Source organism: Chlorocebus sabaeus, chromosome 13, assembly GCF_047675955.1.
Source record: "Chlorocebus sabaeus isolate Y175 chromosome 13, mChlSab1.0.hap1, whole genome shotgun sequence".
NCBI lineage: Eukaryota > Metazoa > Chordata > Mammalia > Primates > Cercopithecidae > Chlorocebus > Chlorocebus sabaeus.
Genome location: NC_132916.1, coordinates 24,967,259 through 24,979,901, shown reverse-complemented (window position 1 = coordinate 24,979,901; position 12,643 = coordinate 24,967,259). Strand labels below are relative to the sequence as shown.

Here is a 12,643-nt window from a genome sequence, read left to right as displayed (position 1 = left end):
TAGGAGAGGCCTGGGGTGAGGGAGGAGACTGAGGATTGAAGGGGATGGGGAAGTCACGAGACAGGAGCATTATAAAAATCTGTAAGTCAAGAATCACCTTATGGCTGAAATCGAAGAGGGCCAATTAGAAGCAGCTGCAGTCTGTGGCAATCATGGAGAGGAATGAAAGGGGCACGTCATAACAGCACCTTCCACTGAAATATCCAGGTTCTCACATCGCGACTGATTAGGCAAACAACTCAACCCATGGATAATGCAGAAAAGCAGGTTGGGATGATGGCCCACCCAAGAGTGGCACAGAGCCAAAGGACTCCCCACCCCCAGCCAAGGGAAGAAGTGAGTTTTTGTGTGACCCCACCTGGGAAACCACACTTCTCCCACAGATCTTGGCAACCTGTGGATCAAGAGATCTCCTCGTGAACCCACTCTATCAGAGCCTTGGGTCTGATACACAGAGCTTTGTAGAGTCTTGGCAGAGCAACCACTCAGGCACACACAGAGACCCAGGACTTTTGCATACTGTGGCCTTGAGATCCCTGGCAAGGCGAGAGAGGTCCACCTGTACATTCACCTAGGTACAGGACTGAATCCAGAAAGCCAAGCAGGATTGTTCTGCAGGCCTCACTTCCACCACACCTGACAAGATAAGACCCACTGACTTGGAATTCCAGCTAGCCAATGGCAACAGGCTCGAGTCTGCCTGAAACAGGATGGAGTTTCTGTGATGGGGAAGATGGGGGATGCCATCTCTGCAGTTTGGCCAACTCAGCCACTCCGGCCTGCTGGCTTTGGAGAGCCCAAATGGTCTAGATGAAGAAAGTTCCCCTCCAAAGCAGCACAGCTCCTTTGCCAGACCGTGCCCAGACTGCTTCTTTAAGCAGGACTTGGATATGTTCACCCTCACTGGGCAGTACCTCCCTGTAGGGGCTTCAGCCACTCCAGCCAGTGTTACACGGTCAGGGCTCTGATCTCTCCCTAGGATGGAGCTCCTGCAGTTAGAGGCAGCTGCCATTTCTTGGTTCAGTCAATTCAGCCGTTCCAGCCTGGTGCCTTTGGAGAGTCCAAACGGTCCAAATGAGGAAGGGTACCCCCTAATGCAGCACACCTGCTAAACCAAAAGGCAGTCAGAATGCATCTCTGAATGAATGCCAAATTCTATTCCTCCTGACTGGGTGAGACCTCCCAACAGAGGTCTTCAGCCACCTCCTATAGGCACATTCAGGCCAACAACAGGTCAGTACCCCCTGGGATGGAGCTTCTAAAGGAAGAAGCAGGCTTCCATCTTTACTGTTTCATAGCCTTCACTGCTGGTGATACCTCCAGGTATGAGAAAAACTGAGCCAACTAGGATCTGGAGCAGACCTCCAGCAAATCACAGCAGTCCTACAGAAAAGTGGCTTGACTGTTAAGAGAAAAACAAACAGAAAACAGCAATATCAACATTGACAAAAGGACCCCACAAAAACCCCAATCAAAGCTCAGCAACCTCAAAGATTGGAGCTAGGTAAGCCCGCAAAGATAAGAAAGAAGCAACACAAAAATGCCAAAAACTCTAAAAGCCAGTGCCTCTTATCCAAATGACCACAGCACCTCTCCAGCAAGGACATAGAACTGGTTTGAGACTGAGATGGTGAATTAACAGAAGTAGGCTTCAGAAGGTGGGTAATAACAAACTTCACTGAGCTAAAGGAACATGTTGTAGCCTAGTGCAAAGAAGCTAAGTATCCAGATAAAACAGTACAAGAGCTGACAGCCAAAATAGCCAATTTACAGATAAACATAACCAACCTCATGGAGCTGAATAACACTACGGGAACTTCACAATGCAATCACAAGTATCAGTAGCAGAATAGACCAAGCAGAGAAAATCATCTCAGATCTTGAAGACTATCTTTCTGAATTAAGACAGGCAGAAAAGAATAGAGAAAAAAAGAATGAAAATAAATGATCAAAGGCTCCAAGAAATATTTGATTAGGTAGAAGCTGAACCTATGACTGATTGGGGTACCTAAAAGAGATGGGGAGAATGGAACCAAGTTGGAAAACATACTTCAGGATATCATCCAGGAGAACTTCCCCAGCCTAAAAAGACAGACCAACATTCAAATTCTGGAAATGCAGAGAACTCTACTTAAAGATAATCCATGAGAAGATCAATCCCAAGGCACATCATTGTCAGATTCTCCAAGGCTGAAATGAAAGAAAAAATATTAAGGGCAGCCAGAGAGAAAGGCCAGGTCACCTACAAAGGGAAGCCCATCAGACTAACAGCAGACCTCTTAGTGGAAAACCTACGAGGTGGAAGAGATTGTGTGCCAATATGCAACATTATTAAACAAAAGAATTTCCAACCCAGAATTTCCTATCTGGCCAAACTAAGCTTCATAAGCAAAGGAGAAAGAGAAGCAAATGCTGAGGGAATTAATCACTACCAGGCCTGCCTTGCAAGAGCTCCTGAAGGAAGCAGTAAATTTGGAAAGGAAAAACTATTACCAGTCCTACAAAAACACATTGAATTAAACTGAGCAGTGACACTGTGAAGCAACCATATAACTAGCCAATATCATGATGACAGGATCAAATTAATGTATAACAATATTAATGTTACATGTAAATGGACTAAAAGCCCCAATTAAAAGACACAGAATGGCAAGCTGGACAAAGAGCCAAGATCCATCAGTCTGCTGTTTTGAAGAGACCCGTATCACAGGCAAAGACACACATAAACTCAAAATAAAGGAGTACTTACCAAGCAAATGGAACACAGAAAAAAAGCAGGGGTTGCCATTCTAGTTTCTGACAATGCAGATTTTAAACCAACAAAGATAAAAAAGAAGACAAGGGTATTACATAATGCTAAAGGGTGCAGTTTAACCAGAAGAGCTGACTAACCTAAATATATGTGTCCAGTACAGGAGCACCCAGATTCATAAAGCAAGTTGTTAGAAACCTACAGAGAGACTTAGATTCACACACAGTAATAGCGGGAGACTTTAAAATCTCACTGACAATTTTAGGTCACTGAGACTGAAAATTAACGGAGATATTCGTGACCTGCACCCAGGTTTGGATCAATTGGAGCAGATAGATATCTACAGAACTCCCCACCCAAAAATCAACAGAATATACATTTCTCTCATTGCTGCATGGCATTTACTCTAAAATTGATCACATAATCGGAAGTAAAACACTCCTCAGAAAATGCATAAAAACTGAAATAATAATAAACAATCTTTCAGACCACAGTGCAATCAAATTAGACTCAAGATTAAGAAATTCAGTCAAAATCACACAACTACATGGAAATTAACCTGATCCTGAATGAATCTTAGGTAAATAATGAAATTAAGGCGAAAATCAAGAAGTTCTTTCAAAATTTTGAAAACAAAGAGACAGTGTACCAGAATCTCTGGGACACAGTGAAAGCAATATTAAGAGGGAAATTTGTAGTGCTAAATGCTCACATCAGAAAATTAGAAACACCTCAGATTACCAATCTAACATGTCAACTAAAAGAACGAGAGAACCAAGAGCAGACAACCCCCAAAGCTAGCAGAAAATGAGATAACCAAGATCGGAGCTGACTGAAGGATATAGAGACATGAATAACCCTTCAAAAAATCAATGAATCCAGGAGCTGTTTTTTTTAAATAAAAAAATCATTAGACCACTAGCTAGATTAATAAGGAAGGAAAGAGAGAAGAATCAAACACAAACAGAAATGATAAGGGGTATATCACCACTGACCCCACAGAAATACAACCAACCACCAGAGAATACTATAAATTAGCATTCTATTTTGTATTTTCTATAAACTAGAAAATCTAGAAGAAACGGATAAGTTCCTGGATACATATACCCTCCCAAAACTGAACCAGGAAGAAATTAAATCCCTGAATAGACCAATAGTGAGTTCTGAAATAGAGGTGGTAATACATAGCCTACCAACCAAAAAAAGCCCAGGACCAGATGGATTCGCAACTGAATTTTACCAGAATTACAAAGAGCTGATACCATTTCTGCTGAAACTATTTCAAAAAATTGAAAAGGAGGGACTCCTCCCTAACTCATTCTGTGAGGCCAGCATCCTGATGCCAAAACCTGGAAAATCCAACAAAAAAAAACAAAATATGAGGCCAATGTCCTTGATGAACTTCAATGCAAAAGTCCTCAATAAAATACTGGCTAACTGTACCCAGCAGCACAACAAAAAGCTTATCGATTATAATCAAGTTGGCTTCATATCAGGATGCAAGGCTGGTTCAATATATGCAAATGAATAAATGTGATTCATTGTATAAATCGATCTAAAGACAAAAACCACATGAATATCTCAATAGATGCAGAAAAGCCTTTGATAATTCAACATTGCTTCTATTAAAATTTCTCAATAAACTATGTATTGAAGGAATGTACGTCAAAATAATAAGAGCCATATATGACAAACCCATGGCTGATATCATACTGAATTGGCAAAAGCTGGAAGCATTCCCCTTGAAACCCAGCACGAGACAAGGATGCCCTCTCTCACTTCTCCTATTCAGCATATTATTGGAAGTTTTCACCAGGGCAATCAGGCAAGAGAATGAAATAAAGGGTATTCGTATAGGAAGAGAGGAAGTGAAATTATCTTTGTTTGCACGTGACATGATCCTTTATCTAGTAAACCCCATTCTTTCATTCCAAAAGCTTCTTAAAGTGGTAAGCAACTTTAGCAATATCTCAGGATAAAAAATCAATGTGCAAAAATTGCTAGCATTGACATACTTCACAGAATTAGAAATAAAAGCTATTTTAAAATTCATATGGAACAAAAAGAAGCCCAAATAGCCAAGAGAGTCCAAAAAAAAGAACAAAGCTGGAGGCATCATGCTACCTGACTTCAAACTATACAACAAAGCTACAGCAACCAAAACAGCATGGTACTGATACAAGAACAGAGACATAGAACAATGGAACAGAACAGAGAACTCAGAAATAAGACTGTGTTCCTACAACCAGCTGATCTTCAAAAACCAGACAAAAGCAAGCAACGAGGAAAGGATTCCCCATTTAATAAATAGTGCTGGGATAACTCACTAGCCACATGCAGAAAATTGAAACTGGATCTCTTCCTTACGTAAGTGCCACTGCAGGGGTTGCTTGGTGGGTAGGTTCCAGACTCTTTTTGACTGCCAGTCCTTCTGGGAACTAATAGAGCGAAAATCCACTCACCCCCAAAGGAGGGCATTAATTTATTCATAAGGGATCTGACCCCATGACCCAAACACCACCCAACAGACCTCACCTCCCAATAGTGCCACATTGGGGAACAAATTTCACTAACAAGATGGTACTGAGTGAACGTACTATGTCATTCAGTCTCCAGAATAGTGTTCTGTAGAAGAAATGCTCTTAAAGTTTGATGCCAGAATAACACTTTTATTGAGGTTCTGTTTTGTCTCTATTTGAAGCTATGTGCCAGTTTTGCTTTCTCAATATAGTGTCAAAAGCTTAGGGCAAGGTTTTATATATAATCACACATTATGTATACTTTGGTCATATTTGCTTTTCTCCTTTATCACTTTACTAAACCCTAATTTTAGTGTAGGTGAACTTCTGTTAAGCCACTTCAAAACCAATAACAAATCATTGTTCCTTGATCTTTTTTCTAATGTTGTTAGTTAGTTTTCCAGTGTTGTTAGTTAGATTGTAGGAAATGGAAGGAAATGGAGGGGAAAATACAGAAAATGTATAATTTCACTTGTCTCTACACTACATTCATATTAGTGCTATATCAGTAATGTGGACCTTGAGGTATAGGTTGTAGCAGTGGCAGCTACTTGAATTGGGACAGCTGTGCCACATAGATGACCATTGCATTTCATAACATTGTGTGAGAGAGTTTGGACCACATTTCTCCTCTGTTTTGCTGTGTTTTCTCAAAGTGTGAATTCTAGTTCTAGTTATCTTTGTATTCTAACCATAGATACACACACATCTAAGGACATTGAATGAGCGAGTTAGTCACAAATTTCCATCAGGAAACTTTTCTTGGATAAACAAATAGTGGTGAAATTCATAGATGTACCCATGTTCGTTGTTCTTTTTTCCAATTAAAAAAGAAATGGTTTAAATAATTGAAATGGGTGAACAATAGGAAACTACAAAAACATTTATTTCTTAATTATGGTCATTTTCAGTAGCCTTTAGCATACTGTAATTTGTTGATAGGGTTTTAGATTCCCCTTTCCTCTGTCTTCCTTTCCCAAAAGTACACCCCAAACAAACTTTTGACTACTTATTCTTGAATAAATGTAATCTGTTAATATTGACTGTCTGGAGTTACTTTGAAGAGATAAATTTTTTATTATTTTGAGTCTTTTTTTGTGGAGAACTGCATAATACATTTATTTAGTTCATCACATTTAAGGTGTAGTAGTGTTGTATTGCAATACGACTTTTTTTTTTTTTTTGAGATGGAGTCTCGCTCCGTGGTCCAGGCTGGAGTGCAGTGGCACGATCTCCACTCACTGCAATCTCCACCTCCCGGGTTCAAGCAATTCTCCTGACTCCCTGTCCCAAGTAGTTGGAATTACAGGCGCCCACCACCATGCCTGCCTAATTTTTGTGTTTTTAGTAGAAACGGGGTTTCGCCATGTTGGTCAGGCTGTTCTCGAACTCCTGACCTCTGGTTCTCTGCCTGCCTCAGCCTCCCAAAGTGCTGGGACTACAGGTGTGAGCCACCACACCCAACCTGCAGTATGACATTTTAAAGTGTGTTTTGTTTTTTTTTTTTAATGTAAGAGATTGATCCTCAAACTGGGCTTTACAAATGTGGCAGGTAAGAGGTAGTGACTCTCAAACGTTCAAAGTTGTGTTTTGTTTTGGTTTGGTTTGGTTTGGTTTTGCTTTCAAAGAGCACACAAACCAGTCCAATTTGAAAAACACAACTTTACAATAAATGAAGGAAACCTGTTCTCTATGAGTATCTCAATTGTTAACGATTAGGCCTCACTGCAGGACAGGTTGCTACCACAAATTAGTCACATGTGAACAACAAACTGTCTTTATGAGCGTGAAGAGGCATTCTAAGTTGTAGCAGACGCCTGCTCTACGAGATGTTAATGGAGTGAAATCCTGGAGTGTTACAGGTAAGCAGTTAGAGTGATGAACAAGGGCTTTATGGTTTCTATAAACAGAAATATAAACAACTTTGTATTTTTCTCAATTATATGTAACTAGTTAAGGTTTCAGGGTAACAAAGTATTGTGTCCCTTTTTTTACAAGCTTATGTTAATGAGGCTAGACTTCAGTATGTATATTCTGGCATTGATGAAAAATGTCTTAACACAAAGAACTGCAAAGAGAATGAACTGCAAAAAGAATTGTATTTCAGATGTAAACACACATAGTCTAGAAAGAATTTTTTTACATGTTCAGTTTTGAATAGGAGAACTTCTTTCCCCGATTCTCAGCATTTCCTGCTCTGTTCCTTCAGAAGCTTTAGAATTTCTTATTGAATTATACTTTGTTTTTTTGTAAGTGTCAATTTGAAATTTTAGCTAAAAATAGTATCATTTATTTTTCCTAACATGAAAATACCGAGATACATTTCAGGTGACACTCTTCGTGCTTTAGCTTTATTATATTGTACTTTTCAACAAACAGTAAGCTGTGAGAATACTTTTGTATTTGAATACATTTTTATTTTGTAATTGAAAGCCACCATCCTTGACATAAATATAACTCGATATTTGAAATTATGCTTTATGTGTGTGACTGTGCATTCGTGCATGTGAATTGATGGGAGAGCAGGGAACATAGAAAATGTTGAAGAGGAAGTGGTTGGAACTAACTGATTTGTTGTAGAGTCCCAAGGGGCAAGTATAATCTGCAAGCTGTCAGATTCCATTATGGGGACCGTTGCCATCAATCAGAACTGACATTTGTATATCAGAGGTTAGTATAACTAATTATATGTATGTTTATGGAATGTAAACCATGTGACATTTTAGATTTAATCTTTAAATTAAAACATTCATGTAATTTATAAGCTTATTGGTTGACTGAGTATGTGATTATGTATTTTAGAGAGGAAGACAGTGTTTCTTAAATCTTGCAAGCTGTTGCCTGGTCTACACCTATCGTGTTAGAATGTGATTTGTAGCAATTCCAGGCTGTTTTCACCACAGAAGATGTACTAGGCAAGCATTCTTGAAGGTTGCTCTTTAGCTTAGTTAACAGATTCCTAACATTTTTTAACTAAATGTACCGTATTTTATCAATTGTAAGATACATTTTGAAAGCGTACTTGGTAGTGGCATTTGTTTTGTCTTGTTTTGTTTTGTTTTGTTTTCAGAGATGGAGTCTTGCCCTGTCTCCCAGGCTGGAGTGCAGTGGCATGATCACAGCTCAGTGCAGTCCGAAACTCCTGGGCTCAAGTGATCCTCCCACTTCAACCCCTTGTAGGACTACAGGCGTGTGCAACCACGTCCAGTTAATTTTTATTTTTTTATTTTTCTAGAGGCGTGGTCTCACTATAGTGCACAGGCTGGTGTCAAACTCCTAGCCTCAAGTCATCTTCCCACTTTGGCCTCCCAAAGTGCTGGGATTACAGGTGTGAGCCACTGCACACAGCCCAGTGGTATTTTTTTCACCTTCTTAGTGACAATGAAATATGGTATAGCTGGAATCAGTGGCTCCTGAGATTTGATGATATATAATATACTGTTGGATTTTAGTGGCTATGTTTTGATATTTTATCATTCTGGTTTTAAAAAAGTCACATATGTAATTTTACAGTTTGTTCCCAGTTTACTACAGTCTACGTACTAAAAATTTCAAAATCAGTTTTAAATGTTATAAACACAAGAAAGTATACTCCTATCTTTAAAATTTGTGTATTCCTTTTGATTCAAAATTTTAAATCTACTTTTTAGCCATGTGCTTCAAAGAAACAAACGGTTCCGATAGTCAAAATGACAAAGTATTTAAAATTCAATATGATATCAGTATGACTTGCATAACTTCACATTAGCTATAACAAGATGAGTTAAACATACAACAGACTACTTTTATGCATCACAAACATGTTTGTGTCTTAAGCCAGATATGTATTCTCAATAATAATAAAAAAATAAACCTTAGGACTCCATTTTATGTATAATGAAACAATTAAAATTGGAAGGTTTTAAGGATTAGGTGCATCATTGCCTAGCTAGTTTTTTTTCACTAAAGAAAAATTGAAGCATAGCTTCCAGTACACATTTGCTTTGACAGATCTTTGTTCAAGATCTTCTTCTAGAAGTTTGTTCAAGAAGTTGAAATGTTTCCATAAAATGTCTTCTCTGTTCATACACACATTCTCTCTGCCTTCTTTCTCTGTTCACACACACATTCTCCCTCCCTCCTTATTTCTTTCTCTTCCTCTTAATTTCTCTAGTCCTCTCCCTCTCTTATTTACCCCCTCACACTAGCTCCTTCATTCTAAAATAATGACTATTTTGGTTTTAACTTTTTGCTCTTGTTCAAGTACCAGTCTTTCAGTGAGATTGTTCAGAAACCCATAGTTGTATTATTGGCCTTCCTGATTTGTCTTAGTTATAAAGATATCATGGGCAAGCTTTGTCAAAAGTTTCAGTATATACAGAAAACTATGTATATACTGTGTCTGGTGCTTTCTCTTTACTACCTTCTTGTTGACTTTATCCGAAGTGAAAATGAGGTTGAATTGGCATGACTATTTCTGACGTATTCATGCCATCATCAAGTGTGCTTTCTTCCCTAAGTGCTAACATGTGCCCCATAAACATGGAATATGAGATTCATCATAGGCCATCCCCAGCTATGGATGCTTTCGTTTTTGGGAAGAGACTCCTTGGCAAAGGAGAGAGTGGGAAAGGAGAAGGTGAAAAGTGATTATACTTAATATGAATTTTTTTCCATGCTGTTGCATATAGTTTAGTAGTTTACTTATTTTTATTGTTCAGTATGTATTTTATTCCACTGTATAAATATATTACTTATTATTTTTCCATGTTATTGTTGATAGACATTTGGTTTGTTTTTGATTTTGGAGTATTTATAATATATGTGGCAATAAAAATTCTTATACATGTCTTTGGGTGAACATATATGTGTGTTTCTGTTGGGTATATAGTATACTAGGAAATGGAATTTCTGGGTCACAACGCATGCATATTTCAGCTTTACTAGATGTTACCAAGCAGTTTTTCAAAGTGGTTGTGTAAGTTTATATTCCACCGTCAGTTTAGGAGAGTTCTAGTTGCTCCACATCCTCTGTAAACATATCCTCTGGTATTTTCTATCATTCATTCTAACTTTTATGGTAGTTGTATAGTGATGTCACTTCTGTCTGTCTGTCTGTCTCTCACTCTATCATTCCCCCCTTCTTTCTTGTGTTTTTTTATTAAATATGAAAAAATATATGTTTATTATTTTCAATTAATTTTTTGGCTCCTGTGTTTACTGAATATTAAGCACTATAGCATAGTTATATACTATAGTAACATTTATATGTGCAGCTTAATGTTTGTTCCCAACCTCACATATTGTATTTGTTATGTCTAGTTAGACAATTTGATTGTTACTTTTGACACATAGAGAATAATGTTTTGTTTGCAGATGTTTATCTTTAGGGAAGAAAAATTTATTTTTAGACTTTCTTTGACTTACAGTCAAATAGAAGAGATACACCGTGTTTTGGCAGATGTGTAAGCCACACTCTTAAGAAGGTATAGAAAAATTTTTTTCTCCTTGGAATGATCCCTACTGCCACTTTTCTGTCTGTTCCCCCCTCCCCCTCCAAACCACTATTTTGATTTCTTTCTCTTCATTCTGGCTCAGTTCTTTGTGAAGCCACGTTAATAACATTAATCATTTTTAACCTTTGCCTCTAATAACTACTTGTAGAGTTAAAATATATTTAGACCCTTTTTGTTGTTGTTGTTGTTGTTGTTGTTGTTGTTACAAACCCAGAACAGAAAGTTCAGATCCATAGCTCCATAGCTCTGGGGTCTAACACTGTAGCTGGTCATCTGCCTGTAATTGCTGCCTGGCTGACACAGTAAAAGTTCCTTCAACCTATTGAATCTTTGCATTTTCTGTTTCTTAAGGAGCATTAGATTAATTGAATCTAGTAATCTGTTGGGGGAGAAAGAACCAAATGTAAAATGCACAACTCATTTCTCTCAGAGGCATTATTTCACGAGAGGTTTTATGATCTCTCTCATAGTTCTTTAGTTCAAAATTCAAAAAATAACCAAATGTAAAATGCACAAACTCATTTCTCTCAGAGGCATTATTTCACGAGAGGTTTTATGATCTCTCTCATAATTCTTTAGCTCAAAATTCAAAAAATTCCATTTGGGACAAGTCTATGAATACGTGGATTTGGGCGTGATGTTCTTCATTCAGTGAAGCACTACCCTCTGGTGTGTTTGATATAGGGCTTGCTATAGTATTCAATTAGTAGATTATGCAACTAATCATTAAAAGTTCAGATTAAAATTTTTACTGTGTTTTTCTCTTCTCGTCCCCTCCTCAAGGAGGAATACACTTTACCTAGGATAAACAATAATGGAGTAGTCATTAAACAATTGTAGAAAATGAAATAGTGTAACTTTACTATATACAGCTGTAAGGAAAGTTTTTAATAATAATGTTTAAGATGAATTGGTTCTGGCAAGTCTTAGGTCCTTTGGTTTTGCTGTGAAATTAATGAGATTTAAAAATTAAATACACCAAATGTTTGGCATAATGGTGGTTTATAAACATCTCAACTATGCCATTTTCCCAGTGCATAGTCTAAAGTTGGAACAGTTTAGAATACTGATTTTTATACTGCCGAGGGATTAAGTACATGTACTGAGAGAAATTTAAGTTGACAGTAAAAATATTGACAGTTAACCCAGGCCCTAATGCAAGAGCAGATGGAAATGTCTTGCATGAGTTCCAATTCGTTAAGCAAATATGACACTTTATTTTCTAGTCATTTTAGTTCAGGGAACTGAAGTAGTAAAATAGTATTATAAATGAAGCCACTTCTTACTGTGCTGAAATTAAAGCATAGAAAACAAAATACTAGAAACGATTTTTAAGATTTGGTGGTACAGGTTGAGCATCTCTAATTTGAAAATCTAAAATCCAAAATGCTTCAAGATCTAGAACTTTCTGAGTGCTGACATGATGCTCCAAGAAAATATTCACTGGAGCATTTGGATTTGGGATTTTCAAATTAGGAATGCTTTCTGATATCTGAAAATTTTGATTTTATAATTTGTTACCACATTTTTTCTCTGCAAATTAGTAAGAAAGGGCTGGCATACTATTCTAAGTTGGTGGTGAGGTAGATAGCTTTGTAATTGTTAAATTACACATTATTGTAATTTAATAATCTACTTTGTACTTCTCCTAATATTTACTAATAACTAGCTAGTTTTACATTTTAATGTGCCATTAATTTTAAAGTTTAGGAGAATTATGGTGTCTTTTTGTTTTACAATACATGGGCATGTTTTTCAATGAAAAGCACTGTTAGTAAGTGATCTCTGGGTATATTTATGATACTATGTCTCGGGTTATTTTTAATCTGTCATTATCCAAAGTTAGATTATCAGTAGAGTGAATTGTTGATTTTTCT

General features: G+C 37.4%; 1 protein-coding gene across 2 annotated transcripts in view; it reads left to right on the top strand.

Moving 5' to 3' along the window:
- The window catches only part of ASCC3 (activating signal cointegrator 1 complex subunit 3), a 367,582-nt gene that overhangs the window by 144,462 nt on the left and 210,477 nt on the right, over positions 1-12,643 (top strand). The window lies entirely within an intron of this gene.